Source organism: Octodon degus, unplaced genomic scaffold (genome assembly GCF_000260255.1).
Source record: "Octodon degus isolate 3935 unplaced genomic scaffold, OctDeg1.0 scaffold00005, whole genome shotgun sequence".
NCBI lineage: Eukaryota > Metazoa > Chordata > Mammalia > Rodentia > Octodontidae > Octodon > Octodon degus.
In genome coordinates this window covers 1,090,500-1,116,962 of record NW_004524581.1, presented here as the reverse complement: position 1 = coordinate 1,116,962, position 26,463 = coordinate 1,090,500, and the positions used below count along the sequence as shown (strand labels likewise).

Here is a 26,463-nt window from a genome sequence, read left to right as displayed (position 1 = left end):
CAAAATTAAAAAGACTAAATTTGTAAATGAAGGTGGACAGAGAGAGCCAGAGGAAACCTTTTAGTTACAACATCAGGTAAGAACAAAGGACGGAGACAGAGCTTAATCAGGTGTTTATTCTCGGAACAGACTTGTGTTTGCATATATGATATAAACTTGCTAATTTTCCATACTCTGTCTCTGTCTTGGCATCACACAACTTCTTTTTGCCCCACTCCCCCCACCGTGCCTCTTTCTCTGTGTCTAACGCTCCATCTGTTTCTCTGCTGGTCTCTCAGAGTCTCAGAGTCCTGAGCTCCTACAGCACTAATCTAAGCCTCTTTTCATTTAGAATACTCTGTTTAGATAATGTTACTGCAAATACTACCATTCATTGACAATGTCAGAAACATATTTCACACCTGACTTCTTTTCAGGAAATAAGGGTTCTCCCCCACGCAGGTACCTGCGGCTCACCCTAGTCAGAACTGAATGCAACTTCTTTTCCTACAAATCGTTATTAGGTCTCTCAACTTTAGATGGAGGTGTCACCCTTGGCCTGCTATCTGCTAATAATACTCAATTTTATTTTATTTTCAATAATTTATTTTGGTACCAGGGATTGGTCAAACTCAGGACCTTATACTTACCAGGCAGGCGCTTCTGCCACTGAGCTATCTCCCCAGTCCCTCCAACAGTACTCTAAAGAATACCTCTGACCCTTACCTCTTCTCATAAACTACATTCCATCACCAAGACTTATTAGCCATTTCCATCACCTGCATATTTCTAGGTATCGAAGAATTTCACCAATGGACTAGACTTTGTTCCTTAAATCTCCAACCTTGTCCCTTGAACGATGTAGTATACAGAGTCCTTTCCATATATTATACTGAAATTTTTTAAAACAAAACAATTCTGCATGTAAAACTGGAAAGTTCAAATAAGATCTGTTTATGAGCTAATGATATTTTACCAATAGAAATTTTGTGGGTTCAATGCTATATTATGGTTATGCAAGATTTTATAATTTGGGGGAGCCCGGGATAGGGTGTGTGAGCACCCTATTTCTGCAAATTCTTGTGACTTTAACAGTTGGAAAATTAGAAGTTAATATGAAGTAGTCATTTAATTATATTCTCTTTTCTCTGCCTCACTCTTTCTTAAAGCACTTAAATAACTTCTATACGCCCTTAATTAAGGCTACCATCCTAGCAATAGTTTTAGCCCCATTTAAATTCTAGCCTAAGGCCTGCTCTATTCTGTTTCCCTTCTTTCACCTCTAGAACTCTACTAGTTTCTTCTAATGTCTAAAAAAAGTCTCTTACTCTTTTACCTTAAAAACTTCAAGTGGGATGTTCCATTTGCCTAAATGCATTCCCCAGATCTTTGTTTTCACTTCTCATCTGCCCACTTTTTAGATTCCTCTATATCAGGGAAGTTTCCCAGCCTTCCAGTACAGACTCCTCTCTTCAGTCTACATGAATTAACTCCTCTGATCGCAATCCTCACAGAACGCTTTACTTCTTTTTTCATAATATTCTTCATATTTGAAGTTTTATGCTCAATGTCTCTTCTCACATCAGTAGTTTATAAATCCAACCTGGATCGAGAATTCATGTCTGGCAAGAAAATAGTTCTTGAATAAATAAATGTACGAAGCTTGTAAACTGCTGCTAAAATCCAATCCATCATTTTTCAAAGAAGGTCCTACACTCCTAGATATATTGATCTATTGAGTGATATTGCTATCTTTCCAGAAATAATGATTTTTTTATAATATCATATAAGCCAATATTACAGATTGATGGTACAACAAATATTACAGATTCTGGAGGAATTGATAGGCTATTCTAGATGTTAAATTAGATCATAGTGTAGTTTATACATATATTGCCATAATTTAATTTAAATAACTAGCAAATGGGAAATGGATACAAATATATATTTTGGTTCTTGTAAAAACTCTATGGGGAGCCTATAGATTGCATTCCATTCAATATATGATAGAAGAGAAACTATGAACGATAGCCAATTGCTATAATTTTTTCCACTATTATCCTGTCATATGAGCTCAAGTTTTTACATTCCTACTGCAGTTTACAGTAACACAAAGTGCCTGGAACCCTTGTAAAACATTTTCAAGTCTATTGCACAGATGTCAAGATAAGTACTACATTATTTCAAGAACCAAAAAGTGTCTGTGGAACAAGAAATCATCAGTTGGAGATTCAATTCTTGATTGTAAAAATGGAGTAGACAACAAGAATAGAACTAATTAATACTCCAACTAGGAATAGAAGACAGGTTTCTCAAGGAACAGTGAAAACTTGCCCATATTTGCACATGGATTTTTGCAATTTCAGTAAATGACCCATTTGCAAGTATTTCTATCTGCCATGTTAAATCCTTGACTTCTCATTGAAATCTTTAAAAGTACAAGTAAGTGTTAAATGTCTAAATTTGGGAGCATCAAGCGTAGAGTTCACATTTCTGATAAAGACAGATCTAGGAATCAATTGAACATTAAAATTACTAATTGTCTTGAGATATTTATGACTTTTAAGACTTAGTTTTTAGGCTTTCTATGTGTTTGCTTTATGTTATATTCCAAATAAGGGAGTAGGGAGATAAAAGCAATAAAAAGGTTTATGTTGTATTCCAGGAACAAATTCATAAGAAAAAAGATATGATGCTATTAATTTGGGGGGGCTTCAAATTAATGTTCTACCAATGTACTGTGTCTCACGGGCACTCCTACCATTTATCTTTTTAATAGTAATTTTTTTCAAAAAAGACATGTGACACGTCTACCTGTTTATACAATAGATGTTTTTATTATGCAAATTAGGGCTGATCATAACCCCCTTTACTGAGATTTAATATACTCCCTTTGATATTAAAATCATGTATAAAAGCTTGTAGTGGACAAGTAAATAAAGAACTAGGCCCTCCCCTTTGCATCTTATCTGTAGTAAGGTTTTGGGAAGGAAGCAGAGCTCTCGCTCTCTTCTCTTCCAGAAAGCCAGTTAGCAAATGTTCACATGGCAGCCTGAGCTGACCCAGGAAGACCTAGGTATAGGCCTATTTTCTGCTACTTCCCACTGGAGCCACGATTCCACAGCCTCTCTGAGTTCCACACACCTCATCTGCAAAATGAGGATGACATGCCATCTACCTCATGGGTTGTGGTGAGGATCTAACCATAGTAAATGAGATAACTTAGGTGCCCAGGAATGATGAATGCAAATTCATTGGTAGTTATCATCACAATGCAGGAACACTAGACAAGGGCTGAGAAACGAAAAGGTGCTCCACTTTCCAAGAGTGGCATAGTGGTAATGTCACTGAGACCCAGGGGAAGGCTTGGCTACTTTACGCAGTTGGCACCTGTGGCTTGGTGGGTGGCTGGATTGGCAGCAGCAGAATGCTGGCTTTACCACCCACATGCATGTCCCCTTTCCGATAACTGGGGCGCTTGTGCTTTAGCATCTAGCACTCTAGATTTCACTTCAGAAAAATTAAAACTGACTTGTTGTTAGGACGTGGGCCTGGGGGGCACACTCAGGTATAAGCTGGAAGGGTTTCTCTCCCTCCCTAGCTCTTTGCTTCCCTAGCTGGTCCTCTGCTTCCTGGCCACCAGGAAGTAAGAAACTTTACCTGTCTAGCACTTCCACTGTTCCTGCCTTGGAGCCAGTGGACCGTGAGCTGGAAATGTGAGTCCAAAATCTGCTTCTCCTGTAAATTGCAGGGGCTGGGTTTGCGCCCCCACCCCCAGGAGAAAGAGACTAGGCAGGCAGTGATGCTGAGGGTGTTCATGGGCAAGTACTCCTCTAGGGCTTATGTTTGAGGGCAAGGTTCTTCTGGACCAGTTAAAACGCAGGTACCAGGTACCAACCCAGACATTAAAGTGTGGTAGATCTGAACTAGTATCCCACTACCTGAATTTTTCACACCTCAACATTTCGTGTGTGTGTGTGTGTGTGTGTGTGTGTGTGTTACTATGAATAAGGAAACACTAAAATTGATTGTGTGAGTTTTTATTAAATTAGACCAGCAGAGATTTCTGTCTCTCCTTGAAGTACCCTAGCGTCCCCCAATTAAATGTCTTCAAATATCTACATTTAAAAGATAAACCTTGAACTTCTATAAAGGGTTGACATAAGACATAAGAAATAATCCTGTAATGTCAACATTACTAACACATAACATGTCTTTTCCCAGTGTTAGTAATTATATATCTTTTTATTATAAACTGCCTTAAAATTTTATCTGAAAATATGGGTAGAAGAAAGATAATTATAAATGATCACAAATTACTCTTCCCGTTGAATCTGACAACCAGGAACTTCTCTGAATTAGGGCAAGTAGCCTTAGGCAGACAACAGCCAGCTAGCTGTCCAGCCTAATCAACCCAAACTCAATGAAGCAAAAGTGGAAATAAGTAGAAATTATAGAGGTTCTGTCCTTGGTATAAGAAAGGAGTATTTGCAATACGCATGTGTGCAAAATGGTTTTGGTTCAGCTTCATTTCTGCTGCAAACCTACTCATATAGTTCTTGTGATTTGGTTCTTTTATTGTGGTTCTGTTTTAATGTTGTTTATTTCTTGGGCTAGGAAAAACATGAGCGTCTTCAAAGTTAAAAAAAAAAATCCATTCATTGCACATTTGATCATGTAATAATTTATTGAGAATACTTATTAACAGATTGTATTTAAACCATGATTCTGACAGCTCTTAGAACTTGCCCTGCTCCCTTCCTCCAACACATTCACAAAATAACTTTAAAATCTATCAGAACTTGGAGAAAGCCTCCGCTCAGTGAGAGAATCTTTAAACACTGAACTGATCCTCTCTGACTGCGCATGGTAGGTGCTTGCTGAGAACTGACTGAAACAGGGCAAGGAGTTCTTTTAAGAATTAGCAACAGGAGAGGCCGGGGAGATGGCTCAGTAGAAAAAGTGCTTGCCTGGCAAGCGCAAGGGCCTGAGTTCAATTCCCGGTTCTGCCAAAAAAAAGAACTGCCAACAGGAGACTGGCAATTGGATATCGCACTGCACACTGCACAACAAATGAGCTATTTCGCCCTTATTCCTTTATCTTCTTCCACTTGAGTAGGATTTTTTAAATTTACATCAACCATAACTCATACACTGATTCTAATAGAAACAGGCCACTCACAATATTATCATGCAGAATCTGTTTCATGGCATTCTACGTATGATAATGTTGTAAAGTCATGAGGGAATAAAAAGCGAGGGAGTGGACCCTTCAAGAAAGCTCTTAAAATGTCTCAAAACAAGAAATTCCATCGACCACTTGATGGCCACGTGTCAGCCATGCATTTCCTGGTTAGACAATAACACACGAAAGCATACATTGTGATAACCTGGTTCAGCTGACATTTCAGCCAAGTAAAGAAAACATGAAGAATATACTTGTGCTTGAATAAAACACAAATATTTATCATATTCTTTTAAACACTAAGTAGAGCCTTTGGTCCTTTTGCGTGATTGTTACTGATTCTGGTAGTGTTATACACACTTGCATCAAATTTCTTTGTCCAATCTCCTTTTACCATTATTTAGGGCACTTTGAACTTTTTAATCTTCAAGTATCAAATGACATCTTTAAGTAAAATAAGAAGTTTTTAGGATCATTTCATATTTCTGAATTAATCTTTTAAACAAATAAATGAAACATTATTTTTATAGAGTTGACTCTACCTTAATATTTTGAGAATTCAGATGTCCCCTTCCACAACAAGTAGACTCCTTTTATTCCCTCTTAGGATAACAAAGAAAGGATTATGTTTTCCCCATAAGAGCAAAGAGGCAAGACATTTTGTATAGTTTGAGGTGAAATAACTATAAGCAAGCTATCGAGAAATACATTTGCTCATCTCAACTATTGGATTTCCTTTGAAAATCCCTCCAGAAGCTTAAAGAAAACCTGTCATCTATAAGAACATGATCCATCCTTCAAACTCCAGTATCAGTGAAAGCAAGTGACTGCTCATCTGACACCAGACGCCCTGCAGGTAAGGGGCAGCATCCCTTGTAGCATGTGCAGGGACTTAAACAGTGGGTCCACGGATGCAGGATGACTAACAGCTATATTTACCCTGAAGGAGGATTTCAAAAGAATGAAATAATGAAGAGAGAATAAACAGAGTCTCAGACAATATTTTAACACCGAGTAATTTCACATTTGAAAACAAAGTATCTGTATTGTTCTTGAAAATCTAGCACATTTGACAGTATTGGGTCTGTTTCTCTACTCAAGGATCAGGGAATAAAGACCAGCTGGTTCCTTTAGAGGCACAGGTGAAGGGGCAGGTCCAGTTCCATGTCCTGTCCACTTGTCCCACCCAGAGCCCCTGTGATCTCAGTAACGTTTGGGCCAACCTAACCACACATCCACAGAACATAGCCAGTGCACACCTAAGGATGAAAGAAGCATGGGGTGCCATACTCCCTCTTTGCTACACATTATATTCATTTGATAAACTTCTGAAAATTTTAGTTTCCGAAATTGGTACACATTGTAGAGGCAGAGTATGAGCACGTGCCTATACAAAACGTGTAATGATCCAGTTAGGGTAGTTGCCATCTCTAGCTCAAATATTTATCCTTCTATATGCTGAGAAACTTCAGTATCTTTTTTCTAGTTATTTTGAAATTTAACTTATGATAGACTACAGTTATCCACTCTGCTATGGAACACAAGGACTAACCTATCCCAAATAAATGCACTTCTTTTTCTTTGGTGGTCCTGGGGAGTGAACTCAGGGCCTTGCACATGCTAGGCAAGCACTCTACTGCTGAGCTGCATCCCCAGACCAAATAAATGTACTTTGATACCTATTAATAACCTTCCTGTTACCCCAGCCCCTGCCCTGCCCAGTATCTAGTGATGATTTTCTATTCTCTACTTTGATGAGATCAATTTGTTTAATTTCCACAAATGATTAAAACATATAGTACTTGATTTTCTGTGTCTTCTTATTTTAGTTAACATAATATTCTACATTTTCATCTACATTGCTACAAATGACAAGATTTCTTTTTCTATCTTTAAGTTTTTAAGACAATATTTGGGGTCCTTGGTCTAGACCAACCAAATCAAAATTTCAGGCACTAAGACCCAAGCAACAGCATCACTAAAGTTCCCAAAGAGCTTTTGTTGTGAGCCAGGGTGAAAATTACATGGTCTATGCTTATATTTTTGCTCATATTTTCCATAAAAGATTTTTTTGGCTATGTACCCTCATGCATAATTCAAACTTGGCACCCAAAATATTTCCTCACAATCTAAAAAGTTGAAAAATATAATTTTGGGCAAGTAGTAAATATTGATATTTTAAAATAAAACTATTATATCATTCTCTTACCTCCCACTTTTCATCAATTTTTTTGAAGTCTATGAATAAATTCATAAACTTCAGAGATTTTTCTATTGCTTATTTCTGTCTTTTGTGTACTTCCCCCTAGAAAGACTTGCTGCTGCTGCTGCTGCTGCTGCTGCTGCTGCTGCTGCTGCTGCTGCTGCTGCTGCTGCTGCTGCTGCTCCTGTGGTTTGTGTTGGTCTGAATTGGTTTGGCTTGATTTTTGTGTTAGGATTTGTCTCAGTTACTCTTCTCTCTTTGCTGGGACAAATACCCGACACCCAAAATGAAGAAGAAAAGTTTGATTTAGCTCACAGTTACTGGAAATTTCAGCCCATACTTGGTTGCTTCCAAGGCGGAGTGGCACATGGCACAGGGCAGCAGTTCATGGTGGTGGAGAACAGCAAAACATCAAGAGTAAAAGGGAGGAGCAGCACCAACAAGGGCTACAGAGAGCAAGGCTGTCTCCCTTAAATTGCATTCAGGCTAGGCATAGCACTCACACCCATAATCCCAGCACCACCAACACCCATAATCCCAATGGATCATAAGTTAATCACAAACTCTAGAAGTCTGCCCCATGACTGCATGAGGCTTTGGGGGGTCTCCTATACAGACCATCACAGGATTCAAATCCAGTGTTCTGCTCATGCTAATCTACATGTTCTACCACTGAGCGATATTGCAGGAAAAGGAAGATATTTTTGTGCAAGCAAGTTTTTTATTGTACAATCATCCTCTCAGATTCATTGTATGGTAGGTAAATTTTTGGAAGAACAATGCATTCACAATTTGAGAATCTAAAAGATAGCTTCTTTATGCACCCATACTCTTATACTTCTGACCTTATCTATGACCCCACCGCCCTCCCATGAGAACAGAGCTGAAAATTGCCTATGCAGGCAATTTCTTTAAGAATCTTTCCTTAAGAGGAAAGGAAAAAACAAAAAGTAAACTGGGAAAGAAGAGAGAGAGAGAGAGAGAGAGAGAGAGAGAGAGAGAGAGAGAGAGAGAGAGAGAGAGAAACAGACAGAGGGATAGAGAGAGACAGAGACAGAGAGCAGTCACTGACTTGATGCTTGCTATGGGAAAGCAGGACACAGTGCCACCAAAGACTCACTACAAAACCCCTGGAAAGTACACTCTAGACTCATCTGGAAAACCCTGAAGAAGAAAATACACACTGGCACCCATCTTTCACTAATCTTGGATTCCCTGGGGTGATTTCACTTTCATCCTTTTCCAGGTTCATAGATGGAGAAGAAACTCTAGTGGTTAGGGGAGAGTTTGGACTTGATTGGTTTTAGGACCTGCCCCAGGGATTGGCACAGCACATTTCTAGGTATATCTAAGTGGGTTTAGAGGCACAGTCCAGGGCCCATCTCAGCCTTATTCCTCACGCTGGCTCTCTTCCCCTGCTTCCCAGCTGTCATGGTCCGAACATCTCTGCTGCACCACACCCTTCCTATGTGATGTCTCTGCCTTGGATCGTGCCCAGCATGGGCTGAGCAAATTCAACCTCTTCTCTTGAGTTGTAGATATTGTGTGTTGTGTATCACTGACAGGAAGGTGATGAATACGCAACCTCAACAGCACTGTGAGGCAGTGAAGAAGGGAGAGTGGAGCCACAGAATGCTGCCATCAGGTGACACCTAGGTACAGCTGGCTGTTGTGTCAAGGGCTAGACAATCAGGCAGGCTGAGAGCACATCAAGCTGGGCACAGGGCTGTCTCACATCATTCTCTGGAAAATCTCCGTGCTTCCCCACTGTGTCCCCTGATGATCACCAAAATAGGAGAATCTTCTTTACAGAGGTGATGTTGGGTATAAGTGCTAGACAGTCAGACATTGATAGCCAAGTCTTTTAAACAAAGAAAATGTCAAAGGATGTAAGCAGAAGTCTATGACAAAACAGAGAATGAGGCACTCAGGGAGCTATAAGAAGCTTGGCAGTGAGTGTGTATACAAAGAGTTTATGACGATTGACAAGGAGCTAAGCCAAGTTGGACTTTGTGTGCCATGCTAAGGAGCATTCTCTTCATTACAAAGGCCACAGGGAGATAGAGGAGGATCTTAGGCAGGGGTCGCTTAGTAGGAAGAAAAGACTGTCAGGCTAGAGGACATGCTGGGGAAATACTTGGAAAGGAAAATCACACAAATCTGTGGCAGCTAAGTGGCATGGAGGAGAAAAGAGGTTTAGGATGACTCAGAGACTTCTGACTTGGATAACCAGATTGGTGACTAAATTGCATGAATACAAGCCCTGGTTTACTTAAGTTTTTAAACAAACTGGGGCTACAGTTCTCCAGTTATTTTCAGTGAGTCAGACTATCTGAAAAACAAACTGTTAAGAAGGCCCCAAAGACTCACTACAAAACTCCTGGAAAATATATTCTAGGCTCATCTGGAAAACCCTGAAGAGGAAAACAAATACTGGTACCCTTCTTTCACTAATCTTGGATTCCTGTGAGGATTTAATTTTCATCCTCTTCGAGGTTCATAGATGAAAACATCTTTCCAATTTGTACCTAACAAGATGGGAGGCTTTCTCACCTCCTCACCAAGTGGAGCAAGCTCCAGTGTCTTTAGAAAAGCATGCATTTTCACGTTGCTGGGAGTCCTTCACATGATGAGATTGAAGTCCCAAGTTAGAAAACAAAGTGGCCATTCCTTCAGGGGTAGAGAGTCATCAAAAAGGTGTAGATGCAAACCAGGTAAAAGAATAGAATGAGGGCTAGATGTGGCAGCATATGCAGATAATCCCTACATTCTAGGAGGGTGAGACAGGAGCGTTGCAACTTGAGCCCCAACCTTGGCAACATCATGACTTCATGAGACCCTAACTTAAAATATACATACATACATACATACATACATACTCACATGCATACAGGGGATATAGCTCAGTACTGTCAAATAAAAGAAAGGAATAGAGATTGGAGCAACTTAACTACTGAAAGGCACTTGGTTCAAATTTTTCAAAATAAAGAATCTATATTGGACAAGGCTGGCTCACAATCTTCTGCATGTATCATTTGCCAGTGTGAATTCTAGGAAATTCCACCTAGCCTTCGTCATTAGACTAAACCTAAGGTGTTTATCTGACTCTTCACTAATAACGTAACCAGCAGTGAAAGGGGTTTGTACCAGAGTAGACTTCTGCAGGCAGATACAGTAGTTGGACATAGCCTTGCTGTCGTCTCTACTATAGCTTCCTGGTCTGCAGAATTTGGAGCTGGTGGTAAAGACCATGAGATAGAATATGAGAAAATACATCAGAGCCCACAGAGTGCTCACAGATGTGCAATGCCAGTATCCTCAGTAACAGCACGGTATGAAATGGAAAACGCGCCGGGATTTTAGTTGCAAGAGCCGAGAGGCAAGAATGAGGGAGAGACACAAACTAGGAAATTGGGAGGACTTCTTGTAGGCCCTCATTGCTTGTTACTAAAAATGATCATCATTTAATATATATTATCTATATTAATAAAATAGCAAGGTAATAGACCATCCTTATCAGTTACTAAATGACCATTTCTTAACATATATATATTAAATATATTAATTCAATAGGTCATACTTGCCAGTTATTAAAATGATCACCATTTAATATATAGGATATATTAATTAATATTAACCAATATTTATTTTTTATTTATTTAGTGGTACTGGGGATTGGACTCAGGAACCTGCACTTGCCAGGCAAGTGCTTATTCTACTGAGCTATCTGCCTGGCCCCACTAATACTAATTGAATATATATTATGTCATGGTCAATTTTAGTAACTGGTAAATACATATATACACATGTGCATATATATATATACATATAAACATATATGTATATATATATGTGCATATATATATACATACATGATTTGGGCATAGGCTTTTATCCAATTTAAATCTTTGCTGCTAAATCAATGCCCACTAGCACTAAACTTAAACATGAATATAGAATTTTACTTTCCTTTTTTAACTGTTCTGTCTTATTCATTCCTAATAAATAAGCAATAAAATCTATGTTCTAATAACTAACAATTTAATTTCCATTACAGTAAGTATATAATGCATTTCCATGGTAATTAAAAATGAGATGTATGAATGACTGTTTATCAGACCCTGGAATACTAAAATGCATTTGATTTGCAATCTGATACTCCCTAATTACATACTGGGTATTTCAGCTTGGAATATGTTCAGCCTGGGGGGTCATATTGTTCCTTATTTTTTCCATATTGTTTATCTATGCATTTATTTTTGCTTTGCAAACTGAGAGTTCAACAAGTACACAGCATTTGTTTTCTAAAACAGTTACACAAGCAAAGTGGATGAATAACATGACAAAGAGTGTACGTGCAAAATCATATGATGTTAGTGTCCCCCACAAAATAGCCTGTATTTAAAATGCTAGGCTAGCTTGACTAGAATACTTGATTTCCAAGAAAGTACAAATTCATATGTGAACATTATTGAGTGTAAGAACAATTCTGGATTCCAATAAAATTAAATTAGACAGGAATTGATATTCATGCTCATAACTCTGACCAGAGTATTTTTTAAGTATCACAAAAACCTGTCATTTCCTAAGACAAAGGAAAAAATCTTAAGTCTTAGTATTTTAAATGATATACAAAGAATGTGTTTGGTGACATGCAAGGTTTTAGGGAAAATTAAATGAGCTGAAATATTTAAAGAATTTGCAACACTGTAGGGTAGACGAAAAGTCAAAAGAGAGCTTCTCTGTAATGGGAGTATGGATGGGCAAAAGGAAAGAACTGTTGTGCAGGGGTCAGGATAAGGGTGACATAAAACCAGACTGAGCACACACACACACACACACACACACTCACATGCACGCACGTGTGTGTGTATGTGTGTGCATGCCGGTGCACACACACACACGGAGTACTTCAAGGTAAAGAAACTTAATATTTAAGATCATAATGACATCAAATTTGTGTTCACAGAAAAGAACTAAGAAGGTCCTGCATCAACAAAACCTAAGAGAATACAATGGTAAGAGGATAATCTGAGAACAAGAAGTTTTTCTTAGAAATTAAGATTGTGGTCAAGCTTATTAAACTGAGTAGACAGACTCGTGCTTCCTCTTGGAACTGGGGATGGAAGACCATGCATGGAAATATTTTTTCATTATAAATTCTTCTATTCTTACTAATTTTAAAACCTTATGCATGAGTAAAACAATTTTATTTATTTATTTATTTATTTATTTATTTATTTATTTATTTTTGTGGTGCCAGGGATTGAACCCAGGACCCTGCACTTGCCAGGCAAGCACTTACTCGACTGAGCTATCTCCCTGGTCCCAGTGCCATTTATTTTTTTTATTTTTTTATTTTATTTTTTAGGAATATAGTTTTTATTAAGCACATAGAAAGAAGAGGATCCGTACAACATTCAACTTTCACTTATGCTTGCAGATAAACAGCAAACATTTATATGATTTGTTTTTCTAGTTTATCACCAGACAGAGAAAATAAAGGACCCATTGAAACAACTGTAGGTGATTACATACCTAGGACTTCTTTACGCCTGGCACTGTTCTAAATACTTATAATTGATTCATCGATTTACTTAATTCTTGAACCAGTCTGTGATGTAGGTTCTGTCATTGTCGTTATTTTGTAGAAGAGGTAGCTGCGGGAAGACAATGTTCAGTACTGTGCCTGATGTCACACAGTTGGTAGGACAAGTGTCAAGCTCTAAAACTATAGAGCAGGTGCTTTTAGCATGTCCTTGTCCCCTGTTTCACTTAATGATCTTCTTCCATGGACTCCTGTTTTATTCCTTCTTATAACTTTATAATATTCTTTTGAGTTTTATAAAAAGAGATTTTCTCAGAAAACATAGTAAGCTATTTAAAACCCAGGCATCTACTCTGTGACTTAGGTTAAGCAGAGTAACCCTATTTTTCATCCTCTGTTTAATAATACCAATAGTTCCTTATCAGTTGAGGTTTTTTTCCCATAATTTTATTGATAAACAAATAGCAATGAGACAGTTTCAAATCAAATTGGTAGGACAGTTTCAATAATTAACACATTGCATATATTCTTCCTAGTGGTGAATTGCTGTACAAGATGCGGACTTGATATCCTATTTACAAACACCATTAGAACAAATCCTTCTATTCATTAAGAGAATGTAACTATATATCCTAACCATTTTGAATACACAGATACAAAATGGACATTCAGCTGTATACCCTTTTTTTTGTTAAGTTCAGTTATTTGAATATTATAGGTGTGCAAACTCAGCAAAATATTCTAAAAGAGTCCAGTAGCCCATAATAGTATTGGGTCATCTGCTTAACTGGCAATGTCAGAAATTGTTGACCTGAGTCCTCTACAGCTCAACATAACACCATGGCTTTACTTCTTATATTTCGTTTTTATACTTTTCTGCTGGATGGTTAAGACCAAGGTAAAGCAGGACCTATACAACAAGAGTTGTAGCTTTTGGGTCTGATAAGGTCAGTGAAAACCCCTCAGGATTTATCCTGAGATCCTGTACCTCAGATTGTAGAACCTTTGTCAGTGTCAGCCATGTGGATGAGTCACAGCCATTCCTTGACCAATGTGCTCTCTGTGAAAGCCTGAGAGAATGTTTTCTCTCCATGTGACTCTTCTTAGGCACACTGTACATCATTGATCACTTTCCTCTTTGGCCCCATAATCTCCTTGATCAGAAAATTTGGGACACTACTGAGTTATATGACATTACAGTACAAGTTCTAATATGTCCTGAGTCTTAAAGTACCATTTATTTTTAAAGGACAAAACTAATGGAATGTAGGATTTTTCAATTGTATACAATTATCTCACTCCTTGTAGGACTGGATTTCCAGAGTGCTAGCTCCTCTTAAACAAGGTGCACTCAACATAAGAAAGGAGTGTCAGTAAGAGAGCATTGGAGCCAACATTCTGCGCAGCATACAAGCTGCTGCTGGCTAAGCCCGAGATGACACTAAGGTGGCAGAGGCTTCCTCTAGCCTGCGCATCATTAGAACAACAGCAATGCGGCGATGGAAGAGCTCACTAGACAGTAGCTGAAGAAAGGGCTGGAAACCACACCTGAAGTCGGAACTAGTCAGGAAGCAGCAGCCGCACACTCAGCAAGACTTTAAAAGAGAGCTCCAATGATTTGTGGCTTTCACAGTAGCTGGCACGGGGTCCATGAGATCGTTCATGCCCAACAGAACATGGCTTAGCTGCAGCCATCCAAGCCGTAGTATCCTTAAAGTCCAGCCAGGAGTGGAACAGCCAGTTTCTGGAAGCCACAAGATCTTTCATCTTTCTTAAAGGAGAAAAGACAGATATGTCTAATGGAGAGTCTATCCCACTTGTTATTCTGATTTATATAACTTCATTCTTATATGTGGAATTTTCCCCTTTGGAAATGATGTAGTCCTTAGATAGCAAAGACAGTATTCTATTCATTTATGTACACCTACAAGAGTCAACCCAGACTGATCAGAGTTTTCACTCTTCCCAAAGACATTAAAAAAGAAGAAAACTGTCGTATCCGCATCCAGCTTTGATCTGGAGGAGCCTGGACAGGAACTGGTATTTCAACAAAAGCTGAGGAATGCTGTGTTGTGTGGCATATTTGTAAGACAGAGGCCTTGGCGGTGTTTTGGAGAAGGTCAAATTGGAATTCATTCTACAGTATGCCTTTCACACAGGATTTGGTGTTTGTTGCCTATATGGAGTGGTAGAACACTAAGCCTTTAGACTTACAGCCTTATGTCAAAGGGATACCAGAGAGATAGAGAGACGGAGACAGAGAGAGACAGAGACAGAGACACAGAGACAGACAAAGACAGAGAGCCTGAAATGCCAAGTGGCATCTTCATCTAATGGGGAGCAGCAAGTGGGCTATTGGGCTAGGACAGCAGCAGTTTTAATGGTATCTGCCAAAATGTTGAGTGGGGAGATGACGCAAGAGGTGCAGCAGAAGGCCTGACAAATGCGCATACAATGAGAGAGGCAGGGGCTGCAATGATGAGGGCCTGCTCCTGAGGCTGCTGCCAATGGCCCCTGTGGTGCAGAACACCGAGTACAGTAAGTGTGACAGTAAGTGTGAAAAATTTGTGACAAACTTTTTCATTAGTGTAGTTACTTAACTAAAGATAATCTGAATATGACCCAAACAATGTAGAAGTAGAGAAAGATAAAATCATGTAACAGAGCTCCTTAGTACTGGGCCATTGTGCCCATATTTTTCCCATCCATTAAGTGCACCAGTCAGGAATTTAATGGTGTATATCATCTGTAAGATCATTCATGAATCTAGTGACTATTTAAGGGGCACCCAGCGTGGATGACGTGCTAATAGCTGATGATGAAATGTGCAATAAACATCCCTATCATCAAGGAGTTTTGATATCAGTCTTGGTGTCACCTTACCTGTGCTCTTACTCAACGGTTGTCACTTACTAGTTGGGTGGCCTTGAGAAGACCTTTCAAAATTTTTAAATTTTCTACTTTGTTATTTGAAAACTGGAAGGAAAATGCCTTGCACAGAAAGCTGGTATAAGAATGAAGTGAAGCAAGACAAAATTAGTTCTCAGCTTTGATGAAATACTCAACAAATGTGACAAATTTGTGACAAACTTTTTCATTAGTGTAGTTACTTAACTAAAGATAATCTGAATATGACCCAAACAATGTAGAAGTAGAGAAAGATAAAATCATGGGCAAAAGACATGATTAAATGGAACAGAAAAAGGTACATGATTTCCTCCATCGAAGATCTTTTTCGCCCTGGCATGATTCCTTTCTGCAGGTCTGTTCCGTGGAGCACTATTCATCACTTCCATCCTCGTTCTCTCCCAACTAAGTGTGCACCACCACTCCATGGAAGATTCGATTGATGTGGACATGAGCCCGCTGCTGCCCCAGAACTCTTTGGTTGTAAACTAAAGGTTGACAAAGATTACCACTTTAAGGTGGGTAAAGCTGAAAATGAGCACCAGTTGTCATTAAGAATGGTCAGCTTAGAGTCTGGTGTAAAGGATGAATTGCACATTGCTGAATGAAATCAGAGGCTATGAATTATAAAGGCAGTTGAATGAAAGTAACACTAGCAACTTTGGAAATGTCTGTGCAGCCAACGGTTTCCCTTGGGGGCTTTGAAATTACACCACCTGTTGTCTTAAGGCTCAAGTGTGGTTCAGAGCCTGTGCACATTAGTGGACCACATTTAGTAGCTGTGGAAGAAGATGTGGAGTCCGAAGAAGAAGAGGAAGAAGATGTAAAACTCCTAAATATATCTGGAAAGCAATCTGCCCCTGGAGGTGGCAGCGAGGTTCCACAAAAGAAAGTAAAACTTGCTGCTGATGAAAATGACGAGGACAATGAGGATGAGGATGATGAGGATGATGATGATGATTTTGGTGATGAAGAAACTGAAGAGAAAGCTCCAGTGAAGAAATCAATACGAGATACTCCTGCCAAAAATGCACAAAAATGAACCCATAGTGGAAAAGACTCAAAACCATCCACACCAAGATCAAAAGAGAAGGAATCCTTCAAGAAACAAGAAAAGACTCCTAGAACACCAAAAGGACCTAGATCTGTAGAAGACATTAAAGCAAAAATGCAAAAATGCAACCAAGTATAGAAAAAGGTGATTCTCTTCCCAAAGCGGAAGCCAAATTCATCAATTATGTGAAGAACTGCTTAAGGATGACTGACCAGGAGGCTATTTATGACCTCTGGCAGGGGAGGAAGTCTCTTTAAGACAACAGTTTAAACAGTTTGTTGAAGTTTTCTGTCTTCTTTCATTTCTGTAACAGTTGCTATCTGGGTATCCTTTTTATAATGCAAAGTGAGAACTTCCCCTACCGTGTTTGATAAATGTTGTCCAGGTCCCATTGCCAAGAATGTGTTGTCTGAAATGCCTGTTTAGTTTTTAAAGATGGAACTTCACCCTTTACTTGGTTTTAAGTATGTATGGAATGTTATGATAAGACATATTAGTAGTGGTGGTCAGACATGGAGATGGTAGGGAGACAAATATACATGTGAAATAAACTCAGTATTTTAATAAAGTAATTTAAAAAAAGATCTTTTAAAACCATTAAACAAAAGCTCTCCTTACCTAGGGAAAGAAGGATAATGATTTGCCAAAGATGTTCCTTTTTAATCCCTGGAGTTTGTGGTCATAGTACTTTATGTGGCAGACATCACTTGTAGAGGTAATTAAGGGTGGATTTGAAGTTGAGAAGGTCACTTGTAGTTATCCAGGGCTAATTAGTGAGCAGTAATCCAGATTGGGTGGGTTCAACACAAGAAATCGCAAAGGTCCCTGTCATCCAGGGAGGCAGGAGAACCAAAATTGGGATGAGGCAGTGTAAGAAAATGTGATAAGCACTGTTCACTTTGAAGCAGAATGGGGAGGTACTGAAGGCTCTCCAGATGCTCGGAAAGACAAGGATTCATCCATAGATCTCCCAAGTGTGAGGGTAACCGCTGACCCATTGGTTAGAGTTGAGTGAGGCCCCATCAGACTTCAGCCTGCAAACCTATGCAGTAAAAATGTGTTGCCTTAAGCCACTAAGCTTGTGGTAATTTGTTCCCAAAGCAACAGGAAAATAATACAATGGCTCCTAGTTTTATTAAATCATGTTTGTGAAAGACTAAGGGGCATTTACTGCATATATAACACACATGTTAACAAGAAAGGTGACAGCATTTTCTTGAAGATTCTGCATGGCCTCTTACACATCGAAGCCATATATATACCAGTCACCACACAATGTGAAGTACAGGATGTCACACCTGAGGAGCCTTGTATGCCAGCTACTATAAACACTTCCATCTGTGCTCAGCGAAAGGCTGAAACTTAATTTTCTGGCTATTCACAAACAAGGGCTAGAAAAATGCAGTGGGAAAGTCACTGAAATATGTTCCAAAGTACAGAGAGAGAAACTGTACATGAGCTCTATAGAAAACAATGACACGCATGAAGATTGACTGCAGGATTTTACATTCCACAATGTGTATCTATTCACTCTTCACGGTGCACTTTATTGGTTAGTGTAATCTTAGCAAGGTCACAAATTTTGAGAACCACTTCTTCCTACTCAACAACTCTACACTTCCTAATCATTGCATAGCGCATCATTTTATATCTTTAAATATGTAAATATGATCTTACTGTAAAATGGAAAGATTCGCTTTGTGTTGATGTTAAAGTTGTCATATTCTTAGGCCATGCATATTAGTATTCTCCAGAGAGATACTTTTGGAATAATGTCTCAACTCAAAAATAGCAAAAATGCACAGGGTCATTTAATTAAGAGTACAAAGCAGTTTTATACTTTTTTGTTTTGCCAAAAAATTTCTCCATCAAAATATGATCTTCTGAGGACTAAACCATAATTCACCATCCCTGATAAGCACAGTTATCTATACACATGTCTGAAAATTTGTATATTCAGTCCTTTAAGGGTTCATTCAAAATTTAATTCAAGATTTTAGATAACAAGGAAGACTTCACTAAATAATGAAATAAATAAAGTTTATAAAACATCTTACTATTTCCAGACCAAAGTACAAAGGAAAAAATATAAAAACAAATAACTCAAAGTTTATGAATATCTCTTTTCAATTGCAGTCACTCACTGAAAATTAATTTAACCATACTTAAGATATACAGTGGGAAACCTGAGCCACGCTGCAGCTGCGAAGAAGAGGAAACATGCTTTTCAACTTAAAAATGGGGGGACAGCTACATTTTCAAACTACCACGGCTGCATGAGTTTGTTTTCTCGAGCCAAGTAAGAAATGAAAAATTCTTCTAAGGGCAACTATTAATTGAACAAAGCAACCTATGGCTTAGGGTTTCATGGGATCTCCTTTTTATTTTATTGAGACTAGTCCAGTCACATATTTGAAACTAAAAGATGATTCCCAAATAACGTGAAGCTGACTGTTTACAACCAGTCTGCTGTTGCTTCTTCTCCAGTTAACCTCGCTTATCCAAGCAAGGATGTTTTAAGGCTAAGGGAAACTCAACCCTAAACAAGCTCAACAGATCCAGTCATCTACCGTAGACGAAGTAGAGGATTTGAGAGACAGTGAGAGCAACAGAAGGCTGGAGCAGGCGCATGGAGGAACCAGATCTCTGCTCTTGTGCCTGTCCTTTCTAGAGCCTTCAAGTGCTGGTTTGAAAACTAATGCTAATAATAACACTCATCCCACAGGGTGAAGATAAAATTTACGGACACAGTCTCATGTAAATCATTTAATATGGTGTTTGGCACAGATAAAAATGGTCAACACAAGCTTCCTGCAATAAAAATAAACAGAGTTATTATTACCACTTTAATGCCTCTTTGAGGACTTTTGACATTTAGGAACTTGCTAAATTTAAACATCGATTTTAGAAGCCATTTTTACTATCTATTTTAAAGCCAAAGATTAATTTATTTTAAATTCTATAAATAAAACAGCATGGGATTACATGGATCTAAGCAGTTCTTCTCTGAAATGTACAATTAAAAGTTTTTTATGTTTACTCCAACTTTTTTCTGGTTTTTTTTTTTGTTTGTTTTTTAAACTCTCATTAAATCTACTCTTTCCTCTGTCAACCTCTGAATGGCTTTTAGCCAAAAGCTGTTAAGACATTGACCTAAAAATTGCTTTTCTAATCTTAACTCTATCCTGAAATAGTTTTAATGGAACTTGGAATCTCAAAGAATCTTGGGGTTAGAAAGTATCTGAAATGCCATTTAATAAAATTTCCCTTTTCCTTGTCCAACATCTATGACATTTGCACTAAGCCATCACTGAGCTCTTAGTGCAAACCTCTAGTGATAAGATATCAGCAGCCCAAGGGACAGCTGACTCTTGGACAGTCCCAGTGCTCACAGCACTGGTGACAAAGCCTCCAAATATCCACACAGGAAGAAGCAGATGCTCTTGATTCATTTTTAAATGTAGAACTGCAATTATGTCTAAGAACATAAAAGCTCAACCATATCACAGGCTCACGCCACTGGGAGCTGTTACATAATGCGTTTCTTAAGGACTCAATAAGATGTGGCACAACAGCATAGCCTTTTTCCACAGGCACCAGGAATGGGTTTGCTGTGGTAAACTCTGTGGTGCCTTCTCTATCTATAAAAATCCAGGGAGTAGCACTAGCTGCTTTCTGATTGTTGAGGAGATTGTATGAGATTGTATCGTGCACGTACTCCACATTCCACAAATAGTCTGTTAGTGTAAGCATTAACAATACCGACCATGAAGTGCCTAGCAACACGGCCCCCTCGTGGTGTACATTCCAAAAATGTGCATATTACTCATGAAGTCCTTCGTTCATTACACCCGGGTATTGCCTGCCAAAAATAAAGCTCCACAAGTGTGAACATTGGAAGCACAAAAGAACAGGTTAAAATGTTTATGTAGAATAAAAATAGGACACGTAGGGACACAGAGGTAGCTCAGCTGTCTAAGCGTCTGCCTAGGCAAGCACAAGGACCTGGGTTTGATCCCCGGTACCACATGCCATGCAGGCCACCAAGATGCAGTGTGATGGCACATGCATGCAATCCCAGTGCTGGGGAGGCTGAAACAGGAGGATCACTAGGAGTCTGACCTGGGCAGGGAGACCTTGTACCAAATCCATATAATGAAAAAAAAAAAAAAAAAAGAAATGACAAGCAAACATCACTTATGAAAAGAGAAGCATGACAAACGTATGGCACAAGCAGACCTTGATTGCTTTATGACCAAGGTAAAGACCGTGCTGTGTCTGAGAGCATGACTTGTCTACCATTAGGATATAGGATTAATGAAGTTGGGAAATTTCCATGAAGTATTGTTTTGTCCCATAAATTCAGAAATACTACCTCTTCAAACATGGCTTGACAAGGGCTGGCCAAATAGCTCAGCAGATTAAAGCACCTGCTTACGCAGATGAAGGGGCCAGGAGTTCGATCCCCGGGCCTGCCCTGCTTGCCCTGCCCCCAGGGCACACTGAGATGGTGAATGAGACTGGGTGTGGTGGCATGTTCCTGACATCCCAGCACTTGGGAGGCTGTCGACAGCAAGATCAACACGAGTCCCATCTACCCAGTGAGACCCTGCAGACCCTGTCCTAAATACAAACAAAAAAAATTTTTAAAAAGTGGCTCCACAATAATTGTCAGCAGGGCATATGATCACAAAGAAGTCAACCAACACCAGCGATGGTCTGGGAAGCATGCTCCATCTCCACGCTCCCTTTCTCTTAGGACCTCATAGCCTCCATCAGCCCTGTGGCCTACGGTCTGAAATACCTTCCTATCTGACTCTCTAGCCTCCTCCTTCTCCTCAGCCTGCACATACACTCTGCACATGAAAGCAAGCTTCCAGGTAGAGCAATGCCACTGCCTTGCTCAGACTTTCCCTTGAGTTCCTGTCCCTCGTCTCATCAGATCGTGTCTCTACAACATAGCCTTCTGTCATCTCCCCCTCAGCTACTTCCTGCTTCTTGAATTCACCTTCCAGGATTTCTAGGGAATTGCTTGCTGCCTCCAACCCACCGGTTCATGCTTTCTATCTTCTAACTCAGAATCCAATTCTTGTACAGATTCCTGCAGACACCTTTTCCTATTCATCTCTATCCCCAGCTTTCCTGCGTTCTATCTGCATCATGTTTACAATCAGAAACTTCTGTGTTGCTTTCAAATGGCTTCAGTCCACATGGACGTGTGGCTATTGCTTATCCGAGCTCCTTGGAATGTCCTTCTGGACTAGCCATGTCCTTCACTTCATATCCAGGCCCAGCCCACCGTGACTAAAGGACCAAACAGTTCCAGTTCTTTGAAGAGATTATAATGACACTCTGCTTTTTCTAAGTGCAAGGAGAATCAGCCCAGTGTCCTTGGTTTTGTTTCTCTTCTGCAAACAGCAGAAGATGCATGGAAGTAATAATTCAAAGGCCAAGTACCTTTGTGCCCTGACAATCTACTACATTTGCTATTCACAAGTTAACCTTACATTTGTTATATAACTCATCCTCACACAAATTATGCAAACAACCCACCCCTCAACAGTAAGCACCAATGGGCAGAGGGACAATGAGACAGTGCAGCTTGTCCAAGCCCAGAGACTTCCCACCTCTCCCCCCGTGCTGCCTCCTTCTGATATCTCTTTCCCTAGCAAGTAAGGAATCTTAGAATCCTCTACCCCTCTACCCAAAAGCCTGCTATGATTTAGATATGGGTTGGAAAAAGCCCTATTTGTTCCTCAGGTGACTGGACTGTGGGGGCCCTGTACTCATGAGTGGATGTGTCACAGTGAGCTGTTGTTAGGAGGTGGGGCCTGGTTAGAGGCAGCTCAAGCGCTGGGGAACATGACCTGGAAGGTTTAGTCTTTTCTGTGTGCTTCTCAGTTGCCATAGAGTGAGCCACCATCCCCCACCCATGCCTTCCTCCATGTCTTTGTGTCCTTCCTATCTTGAGGCTGACTAGCCGTAGACTGTAACCATGAGACAAAATGACTCTCTTCTTAAATTGTAGGTGTCAGGTATTTTCTCCACAGTCAAGGAAAGTAACTAAAAACACTAGCCTTGAGGATGTGTTTGTTTGCTGCCCTCTTCCCACCACTCTTCTCTATATCTGTACATTTTTCATTCTTGAGAAGGAGTTTTGGGAGCTCCTCCTCATTACTGGGAGATGGTCATCCCACACCAGTGTCCCAGGATCGCTTTTGTCTGCAAAGAGCAGCATCTTTAGCGCTCATCTCCCTCACCCATCAGTTTTCTCTTCTCACTCTTCCTCTTTCTTTCTTATACAAACTTTAACCTAACAGGGGGCCTGCCCCTTAGCTCAGTTCTTTAAGTGGCTGCTTCCACAAAGCAGTCAGGCTCAGGTTGCTGTGGTTCATCCCCACAACTCAAGCCAGCCAAACCTGCCCTGAAGGCATTCGGGGCAAAAAATAAAAAATAAAAAAATAAAAAAAGAAAGAAATGCACACTTCTCTGTATCTTGTTCACAGTGAACCATTAAATAGTCACTGAGTCAAAACAAATACTCAAAGGAATTTTAATTTCCATTAACCCAGTTGTAATAAAAACATTTTCAAAACAAACTACTATTATGCTGATGAATCCTTATGAAGCTCAATTTAACTGACTTCTGGAATTTAATTGATTTGTGAAGACAAAAAAAAAAAAAAAGTTTCAATATGTACCTTATCTAACCTTCAATTCACTTACTGCCCAATGGGAAAGAACAGATCAGTTAGGGAAAAAAGAATATTTTCCTCTTCCTGTATTCTGAAGAAAAACAAAGGAGGGGGTTAAGGGAGATGGCTCAGTGGAATAAGCGCTTCCCTGACAAGCGCAAGGGCCTGAGCTCAATCCCTGGTTCCACCGAAAAAAGAAAAACAAAGCATTTTATATTTTTATGACCACCTAGCCTAGAACATCAGTTCTACACTGTTTGTTTGTTTGTTTGTTTGTTTGTTTGTTTGTTTGTACCAGGCATCAAACTCAGGACCTTGCACTTGCCAGGCAGGTGCTTATGCCACTGAGCTATCTCCCTGGCCCTAGTTCCACACATCTTGCTTTATGCTACCTGTTAGACAGTTTCCAGTCACTTTTCAAAATGCCATGTGGCCATGAAGAAATCACACACACACACACACACACACACACACACACACACACACACCCTCTTTCATGGGCAGTAGCCAGTTAACCAATACAAGTTAAGATTTGTTGACTGCCTCAGGAAATTACAGAGTTGGAAACCATCATTGCCTCCACTCCAAGAAAAATCAATGAGTCCATTTCTAGGTTTTATTGCAGAGAAAAAGCTGGTTCTCCCTTCATCCAAAACAGGAAACGAGTTTGCATAGGCCTTCAAGCTTTCTTATCAGTGTGCTCTTCTACATCCATCGTCTAAATCATGTGTAGGAGCAACATAGTATTGAAAGAAATTAACTCAAGGACAACATTCAAAAATCCCCACGAAAAAGAGTCAGTAGCAGAGCTAGACAAACAAGGTGAAGCTGAACGCTGGAGAATGCCCAGTTCTAAATCCTTCCCAGCTAAGAAGATCAGTGAATTAAACTGAAATAGGAGCTAAGGAGGAGGCACAGTTTTCGTTAAAATGATCAAAGTATTTTATATATAAATCAAATGTATATAATATTTATACACATTCTCTATGATACGTACGGGCTGCTTCGGCAGCGCTCCTCTGGAAATCCCCCTTCCTAAAACGCAACTTGTGTTCTAGTATGAAGCTCATAGGTAGAACGCCAACTGCCACTGCAGAAATAGCTGCTTTCAATGGAACCCAGTTATGCTTGGCAAAATGACACTTTTTTATTGAGGCTTTCAGTTTTTTTTTTCTTTTTTTAGCTTTTTTGAAATAGCATGTTCAAAATATTCCTATTGCTATGGCTGGGTCTGGGCTGAAAGCAGTTTCTTTCTACTTATAATATGTTAATGTAATTTGACTGTGCTAGCTGCAAATTTTAATCGTTTTGCTTTTTAAATAGGGCTATCCTTACAGAGAAGCTTTGCTCTCTATGGATGTATATGTAAATGTGGGTTAAAAACTCATTTAGCTGAGTTTTACTTGGTAACTTTTATTTCTTATGAAGGGCAAGACATACTGAGTGAGTGGTAAAAGGAGAAAGAGAAGAAAAGAAGAAAGCTGCAGTCAGGTTCATGGTTGGGATAATAGCTGTTCAGAGTTAACACCCTACAAGACATGCTGCCACCCTTCTGCTCAGCTGAAAAGCTCTGAAGAAACAGAGTGAAATAAAATTGTACTGAGAAGTGCACTAGCTTAGAATCATGAAAACTGCCTCTTTGCCTAGCTGTGCCCTGACTTGCTGTGTGACTAAGAGCCAGTCCCCTAACCTCTCTGGACCACTCTCTGAAATGGCTGGATTGAGAGCACCTTTCTATTGTACTGCAAGGTTGAATCTACTTCCAACTGCATTGTCCTGCACATCATAGCTTAGATTACAAGAAGCAAAGCTGAGGGGTGGTTGGTAGTTCATGAAAAAACAGGAAGTGGGCACAGAGGTGTAAGATCATCACTCTACATGATTAATAGGAGAGCTTGGTAGCTCTTGAATCAAAATTAAACTCTCCAACTGCCAAGTTGAAGCTCATAGAGCTGTTGCCATTTTTCATTCCAATTTCTGCTCGTATATATTGAATAGCACCATAATCTGGTGACAGTGCTTTCAAAACCCAATTTCTGCACCATGTTAAATTAGTAGATTCCCCATTCAAATTTGTAAAAATGTAAATATATTACCTGCTTGACACTAAACTCATATTACTAAGACGTGAGTATGTGTAAGAGTGACCTAAAGGAGCCTGCAAAATTGAAACATTGTACCTAGTTCTCTAATTCTACTTCATATTAACTTTCCTAATACACAACAAAAATTAATTATCTGAATGAAACAAACTGGGCATGCACCACTTCAATCATCAGATCTGCTTCCGTAGTACACCCAGATTCTGGTCAAGCCTCATATGCCATCATCGTTTTCTAAGCTTTAACTAGTGACATCTCTTGCAATTTTGCATATGAATCTAATGCAAAGAAAAGAAGGAAATCCAGCCTCAGAAATGCCTGAGAATGATAACATCTGGCAAGATTTATATTATATATAATATTTATTTTTAGAGGAAAGATCCATTTTGAGATTGGAGGGTTTTTTCAGAATATATTACTCCAACAACTTACATTTTTATTTCTGTTTTAAAACCTAGAAGGTTGTTTGTTTGTTTTTTGCTGCTGAGAAATTGTGTAACTAGTATCTATGGTAAAGTTTGGTTAGACAGTACTAATGTATTGTTTCCTAGGAAACCAGTATGGGCTTTAAAAGTGTCAAATATGTTTAGCCCTGAGATACAAGGATGACCCTGGACCTCTACTGAAGTAGACCCGGCAACCAAGGACTGTACATAAGATCAATTACTGGATGAAAAAAGGGCTCCCCCACTCTGTACACAGAACACATAGACTGCTACACTTAAGCTGTTTCCTGCCTCCCAACGCAGGAAAGACAATGCTCACAAGACAAAATGACCACACTTCAGTG

The 26,463-nt window shown here is 39.4% G+C and overlaps 1 protein-coding gene and 1 pseudogene across 3 annotated transcripts in view; one reads left to right on the top strand and one right to left on the bottom strand.

Annotated features, from left to right (window-relative positions):
* Positions 1-26,463, bottom strand: part of Prkg1 (protein kinase, cGMP-dependent, type I) — a 1,308,883-nt gene that overhangs the window by 1,156,042 nt on the left and 126,378 nt on the right. The window lies entirely within an intron of this gene.
* Positions 16,249-17,133, top strand: LOC105742877 (annotated as a pseudogene).